This window comes from Salvelinus alpinus, chromosome 29, assembly GCF_045679555.1.
Source record: "Salvelinus alpinus chromosome 29, SLU_Salpinus.1, whole genome shotgun sequence".
Lineage (NCBI taxonomy): Eukaryota > Metazoa > Chordata > Actinopteri > Salmoniformes > Salmonidae > Salvelinus > Salvelinus alpinus.
In genome coordinates this window covers 45,706,929-45,719,536 of record NC_092114.1, presented here as the reverse complement: position 1 = coordinate 45,719,536, position 12,608 = coordinate 45,706,929, and positions in this window count along the sequence as shown.

Genomic DNA, 12,608 nt, shown 5'->3' with positions numbered 1-12,608 from the left:
GTGTCACCAGCAAAGCACCTCCTCCTCCATGCTTCATGGTGGGAACCACACATGCGGAGATCATCCGTTCACCTACTCTGCGTCTCACAAAGACACCAATTTGGACTCATCAGACCAAAGGACAGATTTCCACTGGTCTAATGTCCATTGTGTTTCTTAGCCCAAGCAAGTCTCTTCTTCCTATTGGTGTCCTTTTAGTAGTTGTTTCTTTGCAGCCATGAAGGCCTGATTCACACAGTCTCCTCTGAACAGTAGATTTTGAGATGTCTATTTCTTGAACTTCGTGAAGCATTTATTTGGGCTGCAATTTCTGAGTTTGGTAACTAAGGGATTTATCCTCTGCACAGAGGTAACTCTGGGTCTTCCTTTCCTGTGGTGGTCCTCTTGAGAGTCAGTTTCATCATAGTGCTTGATGGTTCTTGCGACTGCACTTGAAGAAACTTTCAAAAGTTCTTAATTTTCCGAATTGACTTCCCTTCATGTCTTAAAGTAATGATGGATTGTCATTTTCTGTTCGCTTATTTTAGCTGTATTGCCATAATATGGACATGGTCTTCTATCAAATAGGGCTATCTTCTGTATACCACCCCTACCATGTCACAACACAACTGATTGGCTCAAACACATTAAGGAAATACATTCCACAAATTAACTTTTAACAAGGAACACCAGTTAATTGAAATGCATTCCAGGTTGCGGTTGCATTATAAAGTGTGTGGCATTCTAATGCTCTGTAGCATAGTAAATGGCTATTATCGTTTTGAAGCTGGTTGAGAGAATGCCAAGAGTGTGCAAAGCTGTCAAGGCAAATGATGGCTACTTTGAAGAATCTCATATTTTGATTTGTTTAACACTTTTTGAATACTACATCCTTATGTGTTATTTCATAGTATTGATTTCTTCACTATTAGTCAAATAGGTTTTTTTAGAAAATAGTAAAAAATAAAAACCCTTAAGAGGTGTGTCTAAACTTTTGGCTGTTACTGTGTACAGTATGTATGTACAGTGCCCTTTCGGAAAGTGTTCAGACCCTTTGACTTTTTCTACATTTTGTTACGTTACAGCCTTTTTCTAGAATTGCTGAGATTTTTATTTAATCAAGCTACACACAACACCCCATAATGTCAAAGCCAAAACAGTTTCTTAGAAATCTTTGCTAATTTATAAAAAATTGAAATTTTTAATACTTTATTTACATAACTATTCAGACGCTTTTCTATGAGACACAAAATTGAGCTCCTTTTGATGTTTCTATAACTATGATTGGAGTCCATCTGTGGTAAATTCAATTGATTGCACATGATTTGGAAAGGCACATAACTGTCTATATGAGATCCCATCATTGAAAGTGCATGTCAGAGCAAAAACCAAGCCATGAGGTCGAAGGAATTGTCCGTAGACCTCCGAGACAGGATTGTGTCAAGGCACAGATCTGGGGAAGTGTACCAAAAAATGTCTGCAGCATTGATGGTCCCCAAGAACACAGTGGCCTCCATCATTCTTAAATGGAATAGGTTTGGAACCACTAAGTCTCTTCCTGGAGCTGGCCGCCCGGCCAAACTGAGCAATCGGGGAAGAAGGGCCTTTGTCAGGGAGGTGACCAAGAACCCGATGGTCACTCTGAACCGAGCTCTAGAGTTCCTCTGTGGAGATGTGAGAACCTTCCAGAAGGACAACCATCTCTGAAGCACTCCACCAATCAGGCCTTTATGGTAGTGGCCAGACAGAAGCCACTCCTCAGTAAAAGGCACATGACATCCCGCTTGGAGTTTGCCAAAAGCCACCTAATGACTCTCAGACCATAAGAATCAAGATTCTCTGGTCTGATGAAACCAAGATTGAAGTCTTTGGCGTGAATGCCAAGTGTCACGTCTGGAGGAAACGTGGCACTATCTGTACAGTGAAGCATGGTGACAGCGGACAAGGACATAGATATGGTGACAGCGGACACACTTGTTTAACTCTTGACAGTTCAAAACTCTGAGCAGTAGCCGTTATTTACTATTTTACACCTGGGGTTGCTATACATTATTTTTACCCATTTTATAAGAGATTTACCGAAATTGAAAAAATCCAGGCATTTATAAATAAAATCCAGGCTTACTTTATCAAATGCCTTTTCAAAATGAATGGTATAAATACCATTCCTGGCTTCTTATGTTTCAAAATGTTCTATTATTTCTAGTAGTTGTCATTATCTCCAATGTATCGTCCATGTAAAAAAACCTGTCTGATCAGGATGAACAATACCTGGTAAAACCCTTTTAATTCTGAGAGTTATGCATTTTGCTAGTATTTTTGCATCACAACATTGAAGTGTAAGGGGCCTCCAGTTTTTTTGTTAGACTGGGTCTTTAGATGGCAAATATGAGTTGGCCTTCCTGCTGAGTACCTGACATACTACCATTTCTTTAGCAGTAGTTAAAACAATCTAACAATGGAGCTTTTAGTATATCAAAAAATACTTGCCATCAAGCCCTGGGGTTTTTCCAGACAAAGGATTTAATAGCCTTAAAATGTGCTTCCACTCTAATTTGGCCTTCGCACTGATCTTTCTGTACATTTGTTCATTTTCCATTTTTTATATTATTTGGAAAGAATTCCATACCATAATCTTCATTCAGTGGGAAAGGATGAGAGGGAAAAGAGAACATCTGCCTAAAATAATTAGATTCCTCTTTTAAAATATCATTCGGAGAATCATAGATGACTGTCTTCAGTAATGAGTTTCTGCAAATTATTTTTGTTAGCGTTCCTGCATTGGAGATTCAAGAAGAATTCTGTGCATTTTTCTCCATATTCCATTCAGTTTGCTTTGTTTTTGTAATAGATTACATTAGATCGTTCTTGAATAAGTTCCTCAAGTTCTTTTTGTTTTTCCTCTAACTTATTTTGTATCTGTAGTATCATTTTTATTGCTATCTACCTGTACTATTAGTTCATGGATTTCCCTTGTTAGTCTAGTCTCTTTAGCCAGAAACTGCTTTTTTTTATTATTGATGAATATTGAATCGAATGACCCCTGAAGGTACATTTAAAGGTCGCCCAAACAATAACGGGATTTGCTGATCCTATATTATGATGGAAAAATTCAGTTATAAAGTATTTAGATACTTAGGTAAAAGTAAGTTGTCCTCCAGTAAACTTTGATTACATTTCCAATATCCCCGTCCACGTGGAAAACCTGAGTTATGTGAATGCCAATTAGATTTAATTTTTTATTTTTTTATTTCACCTTTATTTAACCAGGTAGGCTAGTTGAGAACAAGTTCTCATTTACAACTGTGACCTGGCCAAGATAAAGCAAAGCAGTGCAACACATACACAGAGTTAGACATGGAATAAACAAACATACAGTCAATAATACAAGAGAAAAAGTCTAAATACAGTGTGTGCAAATGAAGTAGGATAACGGAGGTAAGCCAATAAATAGGCCATAGTGGCAAAATAATTACAATATAGCAATTAAATACTGGAGTGATATATGTGCAGAAGATGAGTGTACAAGTAGAGATCCTGGGGTGCAAAGGAGCAAAATAGATAACAGTATGGGGATGAGGTAGTTGGATGCGCTAATTATAGGTGGGCTATGTACAGGTGCAGTGATCTATGAGCTGCTCTGACAGCTGGTGCTTAAAGCTAGTGAGGGAGATATGAGTCTCCAGCTTCAGAGATTTTTTGCAGTTCGTTCCAGTCATTGGCAGCAGAGAACTGGATGGAAAGGTGGCCGAAGGAGGAATTGGCTTTGGGGGTGACCAGTGAAAAATAGCTGGTAGAGCGTGTGCTATGGGTGGGTGCTGCTATGGTGACCAGTGAGCTGAGATAAGGCAGGGCTTTACCTAGCAAAGACTTATAGATGACCTGGAGCCAGTGGGTTTGGTGACGAATATGACGCAAGGGCCAGCCAACGAGAGCATACAGGTCGCAATGGTGGGTAGTATATGGGGCTTTGGTGAAAAAAACAGATGGCACTGTGATAGACTGCATCCAATTTGCTGAGTAGAGTGTTGGAGGCTATTTTGTAAATGACATCGCCGAAGTCAAGGATGGGTAGGATAGTCCGTTTTACAAGGGTATGTTTGGCAGCATGAGTGAAGGATTTTTTGTTGCGAAATAGGAAGCCAATTCTAGATTTAATTTTGGGTTGGAGATGCTTAATGTGAGTCTGGAAGGAGAGTTTACAGTCTAACCAGACACCTAGGTATTTGTAGTTGTCCACATATTCTAAGTCAGAACCGTCCAGAGTAGTGATGTTAGACGGGCTGGCAGGTGCGGGCAGCGATCTGTTGAAGAGCATGCATTTAGTTTTACTTGCATTTAAGAGCAGTTGGAGGCCACGGAAGGAGAGTTGTATGGCATTGAAGCTCGTCTGGAGGTTTGTTAACACAGTGTCCAAAGAAGGGCCAGAAGTGTACAGAATGGTGTCTGCGTAGAGGTGGATCAGAGAATCACCAGCCGCAAGAGCGACATCATTGATGTATACAGAGAAAAGAGTCGGCCTGAGAATTGAACCCTGTGGCACCCCCATAGAGACTGCCAGAGGTCCGGACAACAGGCCCTCCGATTTGACACACTGAACTCTGTCTGAGAAGTAGTTGGTGAACCACGCGAGGCAGTCATTTGAGAAATCAAGGCTGTTGAGTCTACCGATAAGAATACGGTGATTGACAGAGTCGAAAGCCTTGGCCAGGTGGATGAATACGGCGGAACAGTATTGTCTTTTATCGATGGCAGTTATGATATGCCATATTTAGACTTGATAATGTTAAACATGGTTGGAGTGTTAATGTGGAGCAATGAAATGGGGTATCAGTCTACTCGGTGACACCCAGAGAACACAACTGTGAAGAGTTAACGGGAATATATGCGTCGTAGCTCATATTGCGGGACATTGACTGGGAAATCACCTCTTTGCATCACTGTCAATTACATACCTTAATTTTGAAGGCTAACTGCAAATTAGGGTTATTTTACATGACACCCAGCTATATACTAGTAACTAGCTAGCTAACTATAGCTACTGAAACAGATTACGTTTTTATCACTGTCTTTATCACGTTTTTATCAATGCAAATAGTCCGGGTAGCCATTTGATTACCTGTTCAGGAGTCTTATGGCTTGGGTGTAAAAACTGTTGAGAAGCCATTTTGTCCTAGACTTGGCACTCTGGTACCGCTTGCCTTGTGGTAGTAGAGAGAACAGTCTATGGCTGGGGTCTTTGACCATTTTTAGGGCCTTCCTCTGACACCGCCTGGTGTAGAGGTCCTGGATGGCAGGCAGCTTAGCCCCAGTGATGTACTGGGCCGTACGCACTACCCTCTGTAGTGCCTTGCGGTCAGAGGACGAGCAATTGCCGTACCAGGCAGTGATGCAACCAGTCAGGATGCTCTCGATGTTGCAGCTGTAGAACCTTTTGAGGATCTCAGGACCCATGCCAAATCTTTTTAGTTTCCTGAGGGGGAATAGGCTTTGTCGTGCCCTCTTCAAGACTGTCTTGTTGTGTCTGGACCATTCTAGTTTGTTGGTGATGTGGACACCAAGGAACTTGAAGCTCTCAACCTGCTCCACTACAGCCCCGTTGATGAGAATGGGGGCGTGCTCGGTCCTCCTTTTCCTGTAGTCCACAATCATCTCCTTAGTCTTGGTTACGTTGAGGGATAGGTTGTTATTCTGGCACCACCTGGCCAGGTCTCTGACTTCCTCCCTATAGGCTGTCTCGTCGTTGTCGGTGATCAGGCCTACCACTCTTGTGTCGTCTGCAAACTTAATGATGGTGTTGGAGTCATGCCTGGCCATGCAGTCGTGGGTGAACAGTGTTGAGGATCAGCGTGGCAGATGTGTTGCTACCTACCCTCACCACCTGGGGGCGGCCCGTCAGGAATTCCAGGATCCAGTTGCAGAGGGAGGTGTTTAGTCTCAGGATCCTTAGCTTAGTGATGAGCTTTGAGGGTACTATGGTGTTGAACGCCTATCTGTAGTCAATAAATAGCATTCTCACATAAGTGTTCCTTTTCTCCAGGTGGGAAAGGGCAGTGTGGAGTGCAATAGAGATTGCATCATCTGTGGATCTTTTGGGGCGGTATGCAAATTGGAGTGGGTCGAGGGTTTCTGGATAATGTTGTTGATGTGAGCCATTACCAACCTTTCAAAGCACTTCATGGCTACGGACGTGTGTGCTACGGGTCTGTAGTCATTTAGGCAGGTTGCCTTTGTGTTCTTGGGCACAGGGACTATGGTGGTCTGCTTGAAACATGTTGGTATTACAGACTCAATCAGGGACATGTTGAAAATGTCAGTGAAGACACCTGCCAGTTGGTCAGCACATGCCCGGAGCACACGTCCTGGTAATCCGTCTGGCCCCGCAGCCTTGTGTATGTTGACCTGTTTAAAGGTCTTACTCACGTCGGCTATGGAGAGCGTGATCACACTGTTTCCCGGAAAAGCTGATGCTCTCATGCGTGCCTCAGTGTTGCTTGCCTCGACGCGAGCATAGAAGTGATTTAGTTCGTCTGGTAGGCTCGTGTCACTGGGCAGCTCGCGGCTGTGCTTCCCTTTGTAGTCTGTAATAGTTTGCAAGCCCTGCCACATAAGACGAGCGTCGGAGCCGGTGTAGTATGATTCAATCTTAGCCCTGTATTAACGCTCACTGTCAAAGCTGTACAATACCGCGTTGGTAATGAGGCATTATTTGTTCGACCGAATGGGAAAATGGCCGTGTGAGCATTTGAAATTAGATCAGGATTAAACGAGCATACAAAAATGTATGCAAATATCTTTGATACAGATGTTATTAGAAATTTCTAGGGTATCTAGCTAGCTTTAGCTTGGTACCTAGCTAGCACCAATGCAACCAGCCTAAAAACAATGAACAGTAGACTCTGGATTCATTTTCAATATTCTTAGCAATGGTTTAGGAATTCATGTTAGTAAGTATTAGCTAGGTAGCCACTTGTTGTTCTCCTATTGAAATAACTAGCTAGCCAGATACTTTACCCTGTTGCCCAAAACTAACGTAATAAGCTGCTACCTAGCTTCATCTGGCTAGTATGGCTTGACTGGAGCGGGTTATGTGTTGTGAAGCTAGCCACAATAAGGACTTGCCACAATAGTGGAATTTGCAGTTTGCCTTCAAAATAAAGTCCATCTTTGAAAGTGATGCAGAAGGTTACAATTGGTGGAATCATGCCATATTTAGACTAGATAATGTTAAACATGGTTGGATTGTTGGAATGCGGAGCAATGAAATGTGGTATCGGTCTACTCAGTGTCATGATGTTGCCTGCTTGGGTACTGCAAACCCAGTAGCGTGCCGTGGGCCTGGCGCCTGGGCCTTCAGTGAGGTCCTACACAGTCCCACCCGAATTAATCCACCTGTTATTACCGTCATTTAGATCCCATGGCTCTAGACACTATACATTTAGACAGAAACGCAGTATAACCAGGCGTTGCGTCACCTTGAAATTGACATTTTTTTCAGAGAATTGCAGGGGAAGAGTACAATACAGTACAGTTCAACTAATAGGCAAGAACATAGTCGAGTGCAACAGAGTTATATTAATATTCTTCTTCTATCCATTTCTGGTCCACAAACTTTGAGCTTTAAGTCCCCCAAAAAATAAATACAGTGTGTTCACTAAACAGCGCATTGTCGCACCCAAAGCAGTTTCACCGTGATGATAAAGACACATAACTATTCACTGAAAATAAAAGAAAACAAATAATTTGCAACATAGGCTATTTGCCATTTTATTTTGTTAATATATAGGCTATTTAATATTAACGAAATAAAATGCGAAACATACATACACATTTAATAAAAAATAACATGCATTGTATGCCTACTCACCAAAGACTGATTATTAGACAGTTGCGTGCGCTTAGGGGATCGTGAGAAAAATGCTGCAAGGCCATTGAGGTTGGCAAAGAAGACCTTGCATTCTTTAAGCTTTGAGGCTCCTTGAGTCAGTACTAAATTTAGTCGATGTGCATAGCAGTGAATGAATAAGGCCATCGGTGCCCTCTCCTTAACTTTAGCCTGCACCCCATTGAGTCCAGATGCCATGACTGCTGCGCCATCAAAACACTGTGCCACAACTTTATCCAGACTACATTCATTTTCCTCCAAGAAACGGAAAAATAAGAGCGGCAATGTCATCAGCTCGCTTGCCGCTTGTCACATCTTCAAACCGGATAAATCGCTCCTTGACTCCCGTGTCCGTCACATAACGCAGGACGAGTGAGAGCTGTAGCTCCACTCTGGTGTCCCCAAACGTTTTCAAAAGCACCATTGCTTGTAAGTGCCCAGCCGTACTTTGGTGTCTCGTTGCTGCCTTGGTTAGACAACTCAAGTTTGCAAAGCCAGTGTGGCTCCAAACACCAAATCGATCACTTGCAAATAATAGGCATTCCCAGCAGTACAGTTTGCAGTGCTTCTCGGAGCCTGTGAGCTATTGACAGCGCTCATAGTTGAAACTTTGAAAGTGGCGAACGAACGAACCCCTTTCCCGCCTGTGACAGGCTTTGTGGCGTCGGGCGACCTCTCCTTACAATGTCTAACTTTTCTTGAAAAGTTCGTCTTGAGAATGGCGTTATAATTATATCCTCGACCAAATCGATATCTTCTCCTCCTTCCGCCAGTGTGGGTTCAAAAAACAGTAGAACGCGAATTAATTCGTTTATCAAATTTAGTTTCCTAGATCTGCATAGACCTGCCCATAGGACCTGCCTCTCAATATTGGTAATCCAATCAAAAGACGTGGACGCCCTACGCCTGCTAGCTGGCTCCTGTGTAACACTGGAGCCAGCCAGCAGGCGTACAATAGCCAACTCTAAAGCTGATTGGTTGACACAAAATTTTAATTTCCATTCACTTTAAGCTACAAGCGCCCGCACTGTTGATTCTGAAGGCCTGAGGGCAGATTTTAGACCCCTGGCAACACATGATGGCTGAATATAATGGGATAAAAGATCTAACGTAAAGACCAGCCCTCCAAATCTCAACCTGGGGCTGGAAGCAGTGCAACCAAGAGGAAAGCTATGAAATGAAGAGTATAACTCTTACTCTGGGGAATAATTTAATACATATTTGTGGGAAAATATATTTAAAAAAATATATATATTCTGATGATGTTTAGGCCAGCAGAGAAGGCCTTGCAGGCCCTGACGGCCCACCACTGTGCAAACCCCATCCCCCTCTCCCTGCCTCTCCCTTTCCACCACAACCCATGCGGTGATCACAGAGAGATGTCGTAAATTCCTGAGAATCTCCCCACCACAAACAGTATTAAGAGAGAGGGTAAACTTTCAGGACAAAGGAATTTTCTTCCACCTCACAGAACTTGAGGTACGAACAGATTTCATGTTCCGGAGGAGGTATGGATTATCGGGGGAAGAGTCCAGCTATTAACATGTCCATTTGTCCCCATGTGGGAAACTCAGGAGAGACAGGTTGGCTACATTACCATACCGCTGTTTAAATAATAACCTCAGATATGAGGTTTACATCTGTTTGTTGTATAAAATGAATGAGTGAGTATGATACTGTTTGTATAATTGTGTAATATGATTTTGGACTGTTTAATTAAGAAGAATACAAATACCTTTTTGTTTTGAACTAAATCCAAGGACCGCCCTGAGCCCAGTATGGGTCAGAGACCATGGGACCACCCCTCTCTGCTATCTGAATAAAAGCCAACTTTAAGAAATTACCATTTAGACCAGGGGTGTCAAACATATGGCCCGCGGGCCGGAACCGGCCCCCAAGGAGGTTCGATCAGGCCCGCAGGATAATTTGAAAGTGGAAAAAATGCATAAAAGACATGGAATTAATATTTTTAATTCGCTGCAATTCATGGATTATCCGCTAAGGGGCGCACTCTTTCCATCAGAGTAGAAGACAAGCCGCATCACTGAGACAGACTGAAAACAGCAGACGGTATCAATGCGCCATCTGCTGCTTGTTACGACGTTGTTAATACCTTGGTCTCTACCTCTCCGCTACACCCTCATTAGCCAAAATGTCGTTATCCAAACGGAGAAAAGTAGATAAGGAGTGTAGAATTTTCAAAGAAAAATGGACCACGTCCTATTTATTTACAGAGATGCACGGAAAACCTTCGTGCTTGGTGTGTTTGCAACAAGTTTCGGTATTTCGGTACCTTTAAAATGCTGCCTTAGATACTGTTTGCATTGAAAGAATACAGCTCTGTGAAGATGAATCCTTACTGTGGTGATTTAAAAAATGTGCACTTTAATGTTAGTCAGCAGCTTCAAAACAAAAGTTGTGTGATGGAATTCTACTGTTCATACAACTCCATAAATTTTCAGTATGTATTGTATGTGTATGTATGTTTCATGTATGAAGTTTACAGATTTACAGGACAGGCGAACACTTTCTTCATTACACATTTAAAATCACTCTCCTTAGTTTGTAAGGTGTACGCAGGGATTACATTTAGATTTTATATGCGTATGTGTAAGTGGTTTAAAAATTCCTTTCTTTAAAAGTCTCATTTAATCTTAAAGTGCATTACTATATTTTTCAGTACCAATGAAAGTTTTGTGCCTTTGTACAATCAGTGGGATCAGTTGCAATGCATATTTGTGAATGATAAAAGTAAATTGCACATTTGTCTAAGGAAATATGAGGTGTTTCATGAAATGTTTTGTAAAAGGATAGTTCATTAAATTTCAATATTTTCCTAATGTTCTTGTGCTTCTTTACACCAAAACAAAGGAAAGACATGATATTTTGGTTATTTATAGCAGAGTATGGTATAATTTTAATGGTCCGGCCCACTTGACATCTCCCTAGGCCGTATGTGGCCCACGATGCGAAATGAGTTTGACACCCCTGATTTAGACCATGCTTTTCTCCATTAGGAGGAGAACGAAGGTTAATTAAAGTACCATTGCTGAATCTTTAACCATACCACGTGGTTAAACTCTTAAGACGAATGAGAACAAGTCTTTGATATTGACTACTAGTCTGCAGCTAGGAATTCGGTATCATTGAACGCGAAGAAAGACAACCGCCGAAACATCCATTCTATAACGAATGTCACTCTGAACTCTCCACAATAACTCCAACAGAAACTAACTTCTCTCCAACGATCAAGACGACACACACACCGAGCGTAACTATATATATATTGATTGCAATTGTTCCCGAATGAGTGAGCGTTCATGTGTAAAGGAATAGCATGTCAATTGTTATAATTATGGATTCTGTAGTGAAGTCTTAGTCGAACGCCATTTTCCCTTTGTCTAACAGCCGCCATGCCGGTTCAGCCCACTAGGGCGTATTGCTCCCATCATTTCATGTAACTATTTTAAGTTTGTTTGTTTGTTTATGCATTTCTGTGAATTAATTAGTTAGTAATAAATAAATGATTTAAGACAATTGTTGTATGGATGACTCATAGTGAAGACTGGGTTCGTGCAGATAATCAACGATTTACGACGTTTGGAATGAGACTGACGTGAGGTAGAGTAAATAAATCATTAATTAGAAGACTATTGATCAGATATGAAAATATCTGAAAGGTTATATTGGGAAATTATAACTTTGTAATCTAATAACTTTCCCTGGTGCCCTCGAATTCATAGTTAATTAATTACGTTATTACTCAAGTGATCGCGTAATCCCTAATTACAGGAATCTATGATTAAAAACTATAAGTCTTCAATTTAACGATAGCAAAGACACGACATCAGTAACACCCACAGAACACAACTGTGTAGAGTTTACAAAAATGTTAGCGTTGTAGCTCTTATTGCGGGACTTTGACTGTGGGAAATCACCTCCCCATTGACATTCATATTGCACTGTACAGCCTTACCTTAGGAATGGGGATCAATGAAATGGAGTATCAGTCTACTCAGTACCCAAGTGCTTTTTTCCCCTAAGTCCTCCTCAGAGTTATCAGACTCCAAAACATGTATTGTTTTTCCTCTGGAATAGTGTTCAATACACATTGTAGGTTTACTGGTACAATAAATGTGGCTCAATTCACAGTAGTTTCAGAATCCCGCAATAAGAACTACAACGCTAATGTTCTCTGGGTGTCACTGAGTAGACTTGATCCACAATCCATAGGTAAGGCTGTACAGTGAAATAAGTATGCCCCCAATGCAATTCTAAAGTCTAATACATCCAGTGTGATTTCAACAGATTGTCAAATTAACAAATTATTGTCTTTTGTTGATTTTATATAACATTCCAACCTTATTTAGCATGAACTATTCCATGATTCCGCTATTTGTATTAATTTGCATAACTTTCATAGAGAGCTTTATTTTGAAGGCAAACCGCAAATTCCACTATTGTGGCTATTCCTTATTGTGGATAGCTTCACATAGGTGGGTCCGACCACCATTAAAATTTACAATCACATATTTGCAACCGAACATATGACGCAACAAACGCGTCTAAACAACGTTGTCTGACCAGCATCAAAAAAATTTTTTTCTACTGATGGAAAATAAAGCTCTTAAACTTTATTCCTCAACTTTGCCGTTTATTGTAACAGATAAATTCAAACTTCATCATCCAAGCATCACACGGAACACATCCACAGCTAAACTCATTCCATAAACCAGTCTAAATA